Raw genomic sequence first — 16,126 nt, 5'->3', positions numbered from 1 at the left:
CAGAGGGCTCAGTGTAAACTGATATCCAGGAACGAGACACAGTGCCATGCAAATCACAGAATCAGGCAAAATGAGAGTAATAGATCAAATAGTAAGTAATAGTTAAAAATCCAAGATACATATGTCAATTCTTAAAGAATCAGATTTCAATTATTATAATGAAATATTTAGTATATGTCATGAATGAATTCTTCAGTTCAATATCCATGCTTCCTTTATACCCTACTTTTCCCCCCAGTTCTGTCATTTTTTCTGTTTTGGTAATTATTGTAACTATCATGATAAATTAAGAATACTTTTTCATACAATTGTTTTAAGAATTTAGAGGAGCTTAACATGTATGAAACACAATGCTCAGCATATTGTAAATATACAGTAAAAGATCACAATTTCTAACTAATTAATTGCATTTTACTCATTGAACATACCTACATCAGAGAACCATTTTGTGCCACGCACAACACTAAGCTTACGAGAAGATATAAAAATACACATACTTATTCTATGCTACAGAAATATTACCATTGCAAATGTCTGGTTTTTCTTCATCTAGATTTTTTTTTATGTTAATAATAAATTGACCTAAGTTCTGATGCATCTTCCTCCAACCTCACACACCATGACTTTGAGTACTTACATATTTTGTTTTTCTTATCAATAATTTTATAAATTAATTGAGCACAAGGAGGAGCTTCTAAAGCTTTAGTAACATCTGCAGGAGAAAAAAATAATTTATGTTTTATAAATATATTAGAGAGAATTCAATAACAACAGTTGCTTGATGACAAAATAAAGCAGGAGAAAGGGAACTTAAGGAACGATAACAACAACTAAGGTGACAATTATGAAGCCTCTAATTTTCCCTACTTTAAGCAAAAATCTATAGAAACTGACATGCTGCCAATATTCCCTAATATTTCTCTTGTATTTACAAAATATTATTTTTAAATTCTCTAATAACTCCAATACCCAGAAAAAGTTTACTTATGTAAATCTACTCATTCATTACCATTTTTCATATTTATATACTTTAAACAGTCATTGCCTTGCAATAATTTTTTGTTTTTACATGGAAACATTTTAAATATTAAAACAGATAGAACATAAAATATTCATATGACTGAACTTAGCAACAAGAGAACATTAAGTAGGGGCCATTGTTCCCATATGAGAATTATTGTTAGATGATCAAGAATTCTTAATAAGCATATCAGAATGTCCAATGGCTACTGGATTGTATACTCGAATTTAGGAGGAAGTAAATATTTTCTAAGAAACTTAAGTCATGAAAAAATCCTTTCAATAAGATTATTCACAATTTTGGCTTCTGAGAGTAAAAAGTAATCTGGAAACTATTTCTGAAAATCCCTTTCTATATAGTTTTATGACTGTGAAGGCCATTGAGCCCACCACCACCCAAAGCAGTCTCAAACATTAATTTTCATCCTGACAAGTAGTGAACTATTGTTTCTTTTTACATTTATTGTCATTTTAACTTATTATATTGCAAAGTGTCTTTTATCATTTTCTTCTTTTTTATATTTGTGTCAATTTGTGAGAGCTATCTGTAATTATTGATATTAGGTTTTAGTCTATAAATCCTTTATAAATATTTGTCCACGTTTATTATCTTCTTATTGACTTTATAATACATTTTAAAATGAAAAACTTTTGATTTTACTGCAGTTAATTATGGTTATATTTTATTTTATGTCTTCTGGATTTATAGTCTTGATTAAAAATATTTTACCAAATCTTAGGTATTATAAACTCTCTCTCCTAAATACTAAAAACTCTTAATTTCTTATTTTTTATTTTCCATATCGGCCTTTAATTCATCTGTGGTTTATTTTTGCATAGGAGATACAATAGATTCCTATCCATTAGATAGTCAATAACCAGAAAAATTTAAAACTATTTATCCTTTCCCACTGACTATATCATTTTATATATTAAATTCTCATTTATACTGAGATTTATTTATGAAATATTTATTCTATTCTTGTAATTTGTTTCTATACCAGTGCTATATGATCTGTGTTTAGTGGTTTTTTTTCTTTTTTTTTTTTTTTTAACTAGTGGTTTTTTTCAAATATAGCATTTGGATATCTGGAAAATCAAGACCCCTTTCCTACACCTCTTTTTCCTTAGCTAATTTGGGGCAATAAACATTAAGATTATTTATACTTGCCCTTTCCCTCCCACTCAAAAAAAATATGTTGGAATTCTAACAAGAGCTGCATTGAATATGTATATTAATTTTAGAAGTATAGACTTCCTAATAATGTCTTCCTTTCCAAGGACATTAGTAGGATTTTCCATTTGCTCAATTTTGTTTTCTGTCCTTCAATAAGATTTCATATTTTTATATCATGAACTATCCCAAAGGTATATAAAGTAAATTATTTACTATGTACATTTTACAGAAACTAAATGATTCTTTCACTGAAGAAAATATTTTATATAAAACAATACCCAGTTATGAGGAGTGCCTTGATTTAAACCACTTCATTTTGTCTTACAAAGCATTATCTATGATTTCATTTTATTTGATTTATTTAATAGTTATTGAATTTAATCAATGTTCTTATAAACTTCAGATAAAATTCTATTTAATATTTTGTTTTGTTCTCATTTTCGATCAATATACCTGTATTGATTGCTTCCTCTTGATATATTGCACCATAAAATATTAAAAAAATAAGGAAACATGTTACATCCAAGTAAAGAATTTAATAGGTTAACACCCAAATTGATTCAGGTTTGATTATTGCATACTACCTTACTCCTACAGGCTCCTATTCATCTTCAATTCTTTCCTTCATCCTTTCTTTGCCTTCCTACTACTCAAATCTCAGTTGATCTAAAACCCTATTTGTGACTTCTTGGTCTTCAAAAGAAAGTAGAGTCAAAAATATAATATTCAATGCAACATATTTATTGATTTCATCCATGCACAATGATCAGCACGAGGAATTAGTGATAAGAGGGGAGTAGAGGTTCAAAAATAAATAGCACATGGTTCCTTATTCCAAGAAGTTTATAACCTAATAGATAATTCTACTTTGAAAAATTATTTAAGAAAGGATGATTGTTCCAGAAAGATATAACAGCATAAAATTAGAAAATGTTACCAAAATAATGAGGGGGAGAGAGACACACAACTTAGGTTAAGAATAAACAGACTAAAAGAAAAAAGTTCAAATAATGAAAAGAGACAAAGTGGATTCTATAATACCTGATGGCATGTGACCACGTGGAATACATATTGAAAATAAGTTTTAAAAATTTATGGGGTCATAGTTGACTTTCTATTTAAGGCTACAAACTGATCATATAATTTCAACGTGTAAAACCATAATCTTTCTTGCAAGTGGATCTCTAAGCGAAGTGCTCAAACCAGCAGCAGCAGCAGCAGCAGCAGAACTTGGGAACTTGTTAGAAATGCAAACTCTAGAGACCAACACAGATTTACTGAATCAGAATCTCTGAGATGAAGGCTGCAATCTGTGTTTTAACAAGCTTTCCAGATGATTTTAATGGACGCTGAAGTTTAAGAACCATTGCCCTACCACATTTTCAACTAGTTTCCAATAGGTGTCTTCAATACATCTGGATGTAAGAATGCAAAAATTGGTGCCTGTAAACAGGTGTTTGGTACAGTGCTTTCCGGTTTTCTCTGACCAGTCATTAAGTATTTGATGAAGTCACCAGCATGTTCAGGATACCGGCTTAATAAATTTTGATCTTGAATAATCTACCCCAACTGCTACTTCCCAATCACAAAAATTTTTCCCAGGAGATAACTATGCCCATTGTTATTTTAATTACTATCCAAAAAGGGTCAGGTGACATTACCTACAAAGTGAGACAATGACATTAATTCTACCTCCAAAATGGTTATTGTTTACAGTAGCCTGGATAGTATCTGTCAGAGAGACAAATGGCAATGGGTAGTCTATAAACACATACACCCATGCACAGTGAATGCATTTCAAAAGCCTTGGATTACACTCCCTAAAGAGCTGGGAACCTTAGCAATACAAATAAAAGAACCAATGAAACCTAAACAACACTTTTTTTTACTGAAAACATACACATAAGTGCATAGAGAATATTTGAATTGATTTCATCCATGCAAAATTTTCAGGAGAGTTAATTAAGTAAAATAATACAAACTTTAAGACTAAAAAACAATTTACATATATGTATTTATTATTGTTTTCACTGATTTTTAAATAAAAATATAGGCATATAGGTCTCTTAATCAAACCATAAACTCTATCATCTGTGTTAGAGTTTAATCACCATCATCTGGCAGATAAAGGAGGCAATGGCAAATGAAGATATAGAAACAATTTTCGAACTGGCAGTTGATGCCTGTTGGTGTCATAATGCACAAGAAATTGAGGAAAAACCCAAGAGCAAGAAGATAATATTAGTCAAGACAGCATAGTAATAAATAGTGCAAGCTCTGAAGCAACCATTTACCAGCAGGGTGACACTGGAAAAGTTACTTAACCCTTTTGAGTCTCAATTACTCATCCATAAAACGGGATTATAAAATAATTTATATGGAGCTATAGCAAAGTTTCTGGAACATTATAAGAACTCAGTAAATCTTATATATTATTAACTATTTTTATAGACTAATCTAAGGCTGGTATACCTCCCGGGGCTTAGCAGATCTGCCAAATTTCAACTATCAGGTGCAATGATAAGGTTGAGCGAATTTCCTCTAAAGCACTCCCAGATGTCTCCCACTAGATTTCTGTAGCCCTAGAATTTCTCTTTCAACTTCTTGGGGAATTAGGCAAGCAAGAACGGGAAGCCTGAGGGCATTGATTCTCAAAGTGTGTTCCAGCTAAAGTAAATTTCACTAACATGAATCCTTTATTTCTATTTATATCTATTCTAAAATAGAAGATAATACTCCCCAATAGAGCTAAAACCCCAGTGAGGAAATATTCTAAGATGTGATTGGGGGAAGTGAGAGTTCCACAACTTCTCAAATAAACATCTCCAAATTTAGTGAAATTAAATAACAGTGAATTAGCAAATATACTGAGTTTAACCTGCATTTCATCACACTGAAAATATATGAAAACATTTGATTATCTAGTCACAAAATTAGAAATGTGAATTACAATGTTGCAGTTTATCAACTCATAGTCTTAAGTTCCTGAGACCACAGGAAGGATTCATTTTTCTTTCTGATAGTCATATTCTAAAAACAGAATTATTTCTAAATAATTTCATTTTGATATTAAATAAATGTGTGCATATAAACAGTATTTGTTATAAAAAGGACAAAATATACTTATAAAAGGAAAAAGGTATAGTATGACAATATCCAAAAATGGGAATAAGTGATTAATTTTGTGGAAATAGGTATATGTTGTTTCATTTATTTTAAAGTATATTTGCTCTCAAACTAATTCAACAGTATACCTATAGAGCTACTTAACTGGAACTTTATTAGGTTATTATTCACCCTGTCAGAAAATATTTAATAATTATAGAAAATTCAAAAAATAAATCAATTGCCCAAACCATTGTTAACTGAAACAGACAAGTCAAAAAAATAAATCAGCATTATGTCAAAATACATCAACACTGTTTTTGATTGATGAATTTTTCTTTTTGACATAGCCATCATTATTGTGTAGGAAATTTCCATTTGTAAATTTGAAAATATAACCTCTTCCCTTTCTCATTCATCTCTATCATCTTTTTAAAAGTACAACTTTTCTATTTACCTATTTTTTTCCATTTTCATATTTATCTTCATGGGCTAAGTTAAGCAGGAAAGAGTATGAGCACTCACTATTTAAAAGTTTCTAATAAGTTGTATAAACACCTAATTATTTCACATATAAAAGATACTGCAGTTAAGCTGCCAAAAGTATTGAAAGCCAACAACACCTGACTTAAAAGTTACCATCTAATGAGACATCCCTCCAAAGAAACTAGAGTATTTTCTGCTAAAGCTATGGAGTCATTACAACCGAAGCACAAAATGTAATCAATCTATATCTTATTTATAAGAAATGAAAGTTTTTGACTTGGAAGAAAAAAATCTCTCTCAATTGAATTTATTTCCACACCAAAAAACAGATTAAATCAAAAGTGGAACATTTTCCTATTTAGAGTTGACCTTTGCTCAGTGAATCACATATAAGATCCTCCTGATATATTTGAAATAAGGAGTTTTGAAAGGAAAAGTAGAGGGTATAGAAATAACACTGGTGATGGAACTAAAAGACAGAGCTTAATTCTTGCCAGGGTGAAAATATTATTTACAAAATAGTCAAGGAATATATGTTATAAATCAAACCTTGAGTTAATGAAATTTGGTATAAAATTAAGAGAAAGCAAAGCAGAAAACATTAGAGAACATTTCAAAAGGCTAAGTATCATAAAACCCCAGCTATCTGGAACTCTTTGAATGATTTATTATTTTGGACACTCAGACATTACAGGCATATAATGCTTTACCTCTGAAAGTTAAAAAACAAAATTGTGGCACATGACTGTTTCTAAAAGGTATTGTGCCTTTCTCTGAATCCTTAAAATTTTGCTGAAACTCTAAGTCAGCTTCCAGATGATGGAGAATCATTATTATGAACATCTGTTATTTCACTATCTGTAAATCAAAGACATAAGACTGACCTATTTATAATGTCTCTAGACTTTGTACTTTGTAGTCTTAAACTGGTTTTAGTATTGATGTGGTTTCCTCCTTTGAGGATAAACTACTCCTCTTCTACATGCTATCAGCATGTCTACAGAAAGTTTCATTCTAGAGTTTATTTTGTTTGTTTGTTTTTTTATTTGTAGAGGACCTTGCATGTAAAATAATAATAAACATCTTTTGAAAGACCAATGAAACAAAGTGGCATTAAGTTAGGTGCTATTTATTTAGCAGGAGGCCCTTTTTACTTACCACTAAGTGAGAGGTAAAACTTCTATTTGGCTTAGGTAATATCATGAACCAGTAAATTCCAAATAGGTGTTGTTATTTTAGGAAAATACAATTAGCTTCAGAAAAGTAGTACATTTAGATTCAGACGCTTAATGTAGACTAATTTATATCATCAAAAAAAAAAAACCCTCTTTAATTTAAAGGATAAATTATACCAGCATTTTAAAGGCACTTATAGACAGAAATAAAACAATAAAATAATTGTATTCAAATGATGTTTCAAGTTATACACTTATTAAGAAAGATTGAGAACAAATAAATAAATTGTTCCAGTAATTTTTTTTATGTATGTTTGATCTCATAATCTTAAAATCATAGTTTTAGGCATGGAAACTTCAAAGATGATCCTCTTATTTCCTTTCTTTCATAGATGTCAGCCTGATGCATTGATCAAAGTGTGAGCTAATGGTGGAGCAAAGAGAACTGGAGGCCAATAAGTTTATATCTAGGTTTTTGCTCTTTTTATTAATGTACATATTAATTAATGCTCAACGGAATAATTCTAATAATGTCAACCATCAATTCTCAATGAAGACCACCATAAATAAATAAATAAATAAATAAATAAATAAATAAATAAATAATAAATACAAGCAGAAACAAAGCTGTTGACAAGCAAAGCCAAGTGTATTAAACTAACTTCAGCAACGGATATTTATCGTCTTGATAGTCTTAGTAATATTTCAAAGAAAGAGGATAGGGAAGAGTATTTACAGTTTTGGAGTCTTCTCTCAAATCATTTGAGGTAAGTCTTTCAAGAGGGGGAACTAGTAAAATAAAAAAATTTAAAAAAAGAGGGGGAACTAGTTAGAATTGGACAAAGTTAGTACCTTAATAGTTTAGGATCAGAGATGAAAGCCTTTAAGTCTTAATGAACTAACTGATGTTCTAAGAGGTGACTTCTCTTCTCAGGTGAGCAAATTGGTATTCTGACAAGTTATTTGCCCAGATCAGAAAACTGCCAAGAAAAAATGCTTTGCAAGTATGTTTTAAAGCAAACAGCCAAGATGTTTATTGGCCTGGAGTCTGATTTAAAACCTCCTGGCTCAAAGTAATGTTGACACAGGTAGTCTCATATTACTTTCTGAGATTTGGTCTGAGCTCAGGAAAATTACTTTATCTGATCATATCTCATTTTTATCATTAGCAAAATGAAGCCCAAGCTCTTACTGGGCGGTTAGAATATCTTGAACTCTGTCAACTATTGTCACAAAATTGAGGCCTTACAAGCGCTCCAAACAAAAATAAGGCTGTCTTTCTTGCTTATGCATTTGAGTCAACTGAAGTTCAGCTGATCCAGGCTAGACTCACTTGAGCTTGACTCCAAAGTTTGGGTGGAATCCAAGTATTTTCCAAATGTCTTTCATCCTCCTCGACAAGATGCTATGCAAAGCATGTTCTTCTCTTGGTAAAAAGAAAGAGCATAAGAGGACAAATTTAACCACTCAAGTACATTTCAGTCTCTGCACGCGTTTGTAGTGTAAACCCCGATGGTTGGGTTTTCCTTTTTTGTAATTTAAGTGCCTGACTCAAGTTTTGATTGCCAAGGCACCCACTTCAAAGATGGCTATCTCCAATAAACACTGCCAGCCACATGACCAGATAAAGACCCAGGCTGCCCACCTACTCCCCTAAGGCTCCTTTGTTTTAGAGCTCTTAGCTGGTTTCAATAACTATTTGACCACTGCTATATTATCTTTCTGTGCTTTAAATGCTCACTGTATTAAATTCACCAATGCAGAATGAGCCCCAAAACCCTGGATCCCAAAAACAGAATTCCAGGCCCACTCTCTTTCTCAGTCTCTGTCTCCCCACAACCTCGTGGTGTGGCACCAAGTGTGCCATGTAATTCCCAGGACTTGTCAACTTTTTTTGCCAAGTTTTCTGATGGCAATTGCTGAGGGTGCCTTGTAATCAAAAGAACCACAAAGGCCAGCCCAGACACAGCATTGATTATAATAGCCTGAGACTGGAACATAACAATGTCACATCTATTAAAATCCTCATTGAAAAAAATAAAATAAAATAAAATAAAATAAAATCCCCATTGACCAAAGAAAAACTCAAAAATCCAACCCAAAAATCTATCCAAACCAAAGTCAAAAAATTACCCACCATGAGGTCATATAAGGAACTGAAGAATTGGGACCCAATCAATCCACCAAATCTTTCAAACGAAATACCCTTAAATTTAGCCTTCAACCAGCCTCAGTCAGAAATGGTTTGGCAAATTAGAAAGTCTCTGTGCAGGTATAGAGAAGCACTCAAATATGATTAATATGGATAGTTTCTCCCCCACATCATTCTTTGTATCATTTCCACAAATCAGTTTGAGCCTGTTAGAATTAGAATCTGATGAAATTTTTGGCATTGGGCCAATCAAGGAGACTAAAAAATACTGAACTGATTTCACATGAGGTTGTTTCTATGTTAAATCACTTAAATATACCAATAAATCTATCAGCTTATAATGAATATGTAAGAGTCTTACAGAGTTTATATAAGTCTATGAGACAAAACAGCTTCAGCGCCCCTTGATTATTCAAGTAGCCCCCAAAGCGCTATCACTGTTCAAATTATATTCTTCCTTTTTTCCTTCTAAGCTCTAGTTGCTATTTCTAAAACTACAATGTCCTTTTGCTCCCATAAACATACATTACATTTTTGGTATAACTATAACAAAACTAATGATTACAGGGTGAATTATAAACTACAAAATAATTACTTAAAATTCACATTGAAGTTATTAACAAGTTAAGTCAAAATTATCCAGGCACAGTTATAGTCTGTTATTTTTAAAGAACATCCTGAAGTGGTTTTGGCCATAGTCCAAATATTAGCCCCAAAAGGATGAAGGTGTGAAATTACTGTGCCCACATTCTATCTGTGGCCAAGATGCAGTATTAATATAACTCATGACCTGGTGATTAGAGTGTTCTTTTGATTTTTTAATAACAACAGCAATTTATTCACCCTAAATAATAAATGATAAGAATAGATAGACAAGCAATATTGCTGAGATGCAATCTCATGTTAAGAAAATATTCTCAAGTTAGATTTTAATTCTAAAGTGTTAGCAGAAGCCATTAACTCTAGAAAACAATAAAATCAATATTCCCACGTTTTACCACCATCTTCAACACTTACAAAAATTACTCCTATTAAATGTAAAAACATAGAAGTATGGCGAATCCCTACTGCTTTAACTCTCTCCATATTAACTATTATTTTTAAACCTTATATGATTTTTCTATTAAATTATAGTAATACTGATAACTGGTTTAGTTATTTAAAACTATTCTGAGCACCTTTTTTTTTTAAGATTTTATTTATTTATTCATGAGAGACACAGATAAAGAGAGGCAGAAACACAGGCAAAGGGAGCTGCAGGCTCCATGCAGAGAGCCCAAGGTGGGACTCGATCCCAGGTCTCCAGGATCCCACGCTGGGCTGAAGGTGGCGCTAAACCACTAAGCCACCCAGGCTGCCCTTCTGAGTATCTTTTATATGTGGGTGGTATGCTAAGCATCAAAAATAAAAAGTTAAAGAAAACTCAGCTTAGAAGTAATTGTTTTTACTGGAAAAATGAACAGCTATGCTTCTTTTATTCAACCATAGCGTGAGCACACCTCATGAAATCAAGACCCTCTACCAGATACACAAACTATTCATGATTAAGTGTCTATGACTGCTGCCCTCTAGCAGTGAATTGAGAGAATAACAATGAGAAAACAGCAGAAAACAGATGCATACTGAAGTACAAACCAAATACCATGGGGAATTGAGGATGAACACATCAGGCTTCATGAAAGATCTACTTTTGAACTTGTCTTGAGGAATGTAAACCTATGGGAAAGGAAAGAAACCATTTCTGGTAAAGAAAATCATTTGGTTAAAACACTGAATTAATAGAGAACGTCAGTCCATTCAGTCAGCTGTCATAAAATACCACAGACTGGATGGTTTCTAAACAACAGAAACTTATTCTCACAGTTCTGGAAGCTTGGGAAGTCCAAGATCAAGGCTCCAGCATGGCTGCATTCTAATGAGGGCCCTTCTCCTGTTTCATAGTCGAATGCCTTCTCACTGTGTCTTCTCATGGTAGAAGGGCCTAGGGATCTCTCTGGAGGCTATTTCATAAAATACTAAGCCCATTCATGAGGGCTCAACCCCCATGATTTAAGAATTTCTCAAACACCTACCAGCTAATGAAATCACCTTTGAGTGTTAGGATTTCAACATATGAATGGGCGAGGTGGTGGTGGGGGGGACAAACTTTCAGATAATAGTAGAGAGAAAGAATTAAAAAGTAGTTATAATAACTACATTAAACACTCAAGACAGTTATTATACTTTCCGCTCCCATGGAAATTTCTGCTTGAGTAATAACCCCTTTTCTACCTCACCCCTCATTGTTCCTCATACACTCCAAGTTAAGGGTTGTTTCTTTGGTGGTTTGGGGTTGTGTTGGGGAAGGTGTCCACCTATCTTATCATTTATTCAATTCAGCTACACTGACCTTCATCTGTTCTGTGGACAAAGCCATCTCGTTCTTGCCTAAGGTCTTTGTACTGCTATGGCCTCCTCCTGGAAGTTTACAGGCTTTAAAAAGGAAAAGTAAAAATTCTACATTGATTATTGCTGGAAAATAGTCCTTCCATTTCTTTTTTCCTTTCATTTTTTTTTTCAGAAAACATGAAATTTTTCATGTCTTCTTGCTTCCTGTGACACAATATCAATCTGCCTCTGTCTTCTCTCCTCCTCCATCCCCATCATCTTTCCCTATAACAGCAGCAAGAGTTAAAATGTGTTTGCTTTAAACTAATGAAGTTGATGTTTCAGTCTCTCACTTCCCAGGCCTTGGGAGAGACCTTGGGAATTATTTTAATTGAAGTAAATTTTTGTAAAATTTGCAAAGAATAAAATGCTTTAACAACTGTCAATGACCTATCCATCTGTTTCTACTCTAACATCCCTTTTACAATGTATCTGTCTTGTTTAAGATGTATTACAGTGGTCACTGGTATTTGAGGGATCCTACAAAGGGCAAGGTGAGTTGAGAATATATTTAGTTTGGGTGAAGTGGACTATGCTTATATGGGTCACAGTCATTTCTGTGTATAATTAAGTTATTGCTGGCTTCTCTGGTATACTGTGCTATGTCCCGCTGGTTACTTACTGAGGATTGCAACAATAAAGTGAAAAGACATGGTATTATTTCTATATGAATGTGTCCTATGGCACCAAGAATTGAAAGAATGTGTGGAGTGTAAGAAGAAAAAAGTTTGAAATGTATGGACCTAGGAGCAAGTCTGTGGAAAATCCTTCCAATAATCAAACCTGTAAAATTGTGAGCAAAAGATTCAGTTCTCATGGTTGACTAGTCAAAACAAAAATGTCCTCTCCTCAAGAATAAATTCAATAATACAATATTTGCTATTATTAATTATTATTAAATACTCTTTGTGTTTTATCTCTTCTTTGTGGCAATCATGTGAAATAGAATTCATCAGAATTCCTGTACTGGACACCAGCCTGTAGCAATACTGAAAGCAGAGAAATGCCTGTTTGAAAAGCATATATTTTATGCATTGCAATATGATCATGAGCATGATAAGTTGTGAGGCTGAAATAAACTTTTCTGAAATATCAATAAGAACAAACAAATGACAGAGAAAACCTAAATTACTATTCCCTTTATAAAAAATAATGTTAAAATTCATCATCTGAAGAGATTATCAAAGGATCAGTAGCCAAAAATTAGGCCAAAAGAAGTGTTATAAACAGCTAATCAATAAATATATTTTTCTTGGATTCTGTGCTGTTTTTAATATTTGTCAGCTTTTAAAACTTTGTGATTTATTATGATTTATTTTTTCTCATTCAAAATAGTTATGAACTTTCATGCTTTGCTTTTTCATAATTCTGTATTTCTTTTCTTAAGGAGATACTCCAAAATGATATAAGCTTAAAGCCCTACAAAAATTAAATCTGCCCCAAACATATTATAAGTATTTACATAAAGTTTTGGAGTCTTGAGTAAAGAACAGAAATAATACTGGAACTGTAAAGTATAGTACAGCAGCTCACAGAATTACAGGTAAAACACCTATGTAGTAGCTCTTTTTAAGATTTTATTTATTTATTCATGAGAGACAGAGAGGGAGAGAGAGGCAGAGACATAGGCAGAGGGAGAAGCAGACTCCATGCAGGGAGCCTGATGTGAGACTCTATCCGGGGACTCCAGAATCACGCCCTGAGCTGAAGGCAGATGCCCAACCACTGAGCTACCCAGGTGTCCCCTGATGTAGTAGTTCTTAATGAGGTACAGGCAGTTTTGCCTCCCAGGGGACATTTGGCAATGTCTGGAGACATGTTTGTCATAACTAGAAGGAATGCTACTGGTATCTAGTAGGTAAAGGTCAAGCATGCTGCTATAATACACAAGACAGTCCTCCAGAGCTCTCCAAATTATCTGAATTTGTCCAAGAATTATCTGGTCCAAAATGTCAACAATGGCAAGGCTGAGAAACCCTGACCTATACTAAGAATGCCAGACAGAAGATGAGCTTGCACTTACTAGATCAACGCTGAGACGAGGAAATAGCCATTCTGACATGGATCAGCATGATCAAAATGAGCTTGTGGATCCTCCTAGTTTGTCAAAGCAAATGATGTAGATCCGGAATGATGGCAGGAGACAACTAGGCCAGAATTAGGAAATCTATATCCCTCGCATTCATGGCTAAAATTTTCACTGATATCACATTGCCATCATCCTCTCTAAAATTTGTTGTTACAACATCTTTAGCTTTCTAAATCTCAAGCTTCTTGCCCCTAACAAGGAAATCATAATCTTTTATAGAGTTATGATAAATTATTTTAAAATGCATAGTGCCCCTTCCTTCTAGAGTTCATAATGCTGTGTTAGGATGGGGGTGGTATGCGAGGCATGAACAAAACGTCTCCTTTCTGTCTTACATTCCCCCACACTTTTAACCCTGAAGACCAACATAGCCAGATGACGTCAGTGGGAAAACCAGAAAACCTAGAGCAAAGTCTTATAAGTTTTAAAAAGTCAAGCTAGTTGTAAAATATGAAGAATCCGTACTAAGGTACCTGTTTGTTTTGCATTGCTTTGCTTTGATTTTTGCCTACCTTGCAGATCAGAGATCTTCCCAGCTGGATGGAAGAAGAGAAACCAAAAGAAGTCTGAGAAACTGACACTCTAGTATAAGAGTTCTGGATCTTCTTCTCCTTCAGGTCAAGTGGGTCATGATGGATGGAGCAGGGAGATATACAGAGAAGAGCAGACCTCTAGATGAGGTTGATAATCCAAAAGGAAAGAAGAATGACTTACTGTCTACCTGGAACTCCTACAAGCTATAGCTTCTCACACACACACCACCACGCCAAGAAGCAGGAGAGCAAAGATGGCTACAGTTGGACAACCTGAAGTAGTCCCAATAACATTTTCATAGTCCCAGAGGAGTGCTTGAGAGAGACTGCTCCTTTCCAGTGTCCATGAGGAAAGCACAATGGTTAACAGAGAGAGCTCTAATGGACGTCACCCAGATGTAAGGAAAACATACCAAACAGAGAGAGGCTTCCGCCCTCTCCCGCAGTAGCAAATGAGGTCTACACTGCTTCAGCACCCGTCATGGTGAAGGAACTTGCCACCTGAGAATTGCATAGAGCTTTTGTACATTTCAGCGAGGCCTGAAGAGAATTAATTAACACCCACCCACCCCCCTGTAGCTTGTGTAATCTCTGTGATTTAAAATGAAATTCAGACAGAAAGGAGGGAGATAAAATCCTGAATTTAACTGAGTTTGAACCTCAAATACCTGAGAGAAATCTCTGAAATGATTAAAATTGCCTGGACATAACTAGATCACAGTTTCTAAGTTTAGTTTTATGATTGCACTGAGGGGTATATGGCTTGTGAAAAATCACACACTATATACATATTTGGTTTCTGTACTTCTCAACTAATCTTTTGTAGCGTCTTGATGAAGTTTCGATTAAAAATAAATGCAACCCAGCAACAAAAATCTCCAAGTATTTTTTAAAGAAAGGCATGTCAATCAAGTAGAACAGAATACTGTTTTTTAGGGAACTTTTTGGTCCCCAGAGAGGATAGAAGAGAGAATCAATATCCTACCCAGAAGACAGACTAACGTGGGTAGCCACTGATAGAATAAACCTGAATATCAAAGTATGAGACTTATCTGAGAGCCAGCTGTCCTGTTTGTTGTTGTTGTTGTTGTTATTTTCAGCTGTCCTGTTTAAAGCTTGAATTTTTATTAGCTGAGCAACAACATACTAGCCTGTAAAGGCATCATACTACTCATGGAACATAAAGAAAAATAAGAATATTCCTTGACTCTCAGGAACACATAAGGACTTTTCCTTATTTACTTGTAGTATAGTACCTAAAGAGATAAAAGTCACGTCTTCTATGGATTCTGGTGAAAACAAAGAGGTCAAAGACTTGAACCTGGTTGACTTGAACCAAATTGAGATTGAAATTGGAGATGATTTGTCTCAAATAGCTTCAGTTACTGATAAAGCCGAAGCATTCAACACCAACTGCAGGCTATTTGGCATCTACTACCAATCCTAAATATAAACGATAGCAGTAATTTGGTCCTGATTCAGTAAGACATATAGGATAGTATAGTTGAATGATGCTAGGCTTCCAAACAAAACTCAATGTCCAATCTCTTTGCATATTCCTAGAAAACATGTTTCACTCTTGTTTATACTGTTTCTGTTTAAATACAAAATTGAAAAATCATATATTTAAAAGTTAGCACTTTTTTTTTTTTTGGCTCTTGTAACAGATGAGGTATAATGAATAGAGAAATCATAGGGTGCACTCTTTGTATCCAAACTGCTGGAATAAAATACATCCTTTTGCAAATCAAAGACATCCCAAGCATGTTGAAGCAAACTATATATACATATACACAGGCCCAAATATAATCGTCGTCCGTCAATTTTCTGAGTTAGCGAGAAGCACAGTGGCAAATGAAATAAATACAGATGATCTCCCTGTGGTTGTCTCCAAATTATTCTTTTATCGATGCATTATCTCACACCATCAATCAACCATGAAAATCCTAGGAAAGCATACTA

General features: G+C 33.8%; 1 long non-coding RNA gene across 1 annotated transcript; it reads left to right on the top strand.

Moving 5' to 3' along the window:
* Positions 1-15,889, top strand: LOC111094408. Its single transcript, XR_005384971.1, has 4 exons — positions 1-91; positions 7,356-7,730; positions 12,930-13,085; positions 14,151-15,889. It is a non-coding gene; the product is annotated as an uncharacterized LOC111094408 (long non-coding RNA).
* The last annotated feature ends 237 nt before the right edge of the window (positions 15,890-16,126 follow it).

The sequence above is a fragment of the Canis lupus genome, chromosome 37, assembly GCF_011100685.1.
Source record: "Canis lupus familiaris isolate Mischka breed German Shepherd chromosome 37, alternate assembly UU_Cfam_GSD_1.0, whole genome shotgun sequence".
NCBI classification, from domain to species: domain Eukaryota; kingdom Metazoa; phylum Chordata; class Mammalia; order Carnivora; family Canidae; genus Canis; species Canis lupus.
This window is presented reverse-complemented; position numbering and strand designations above follow the sequence as displayed.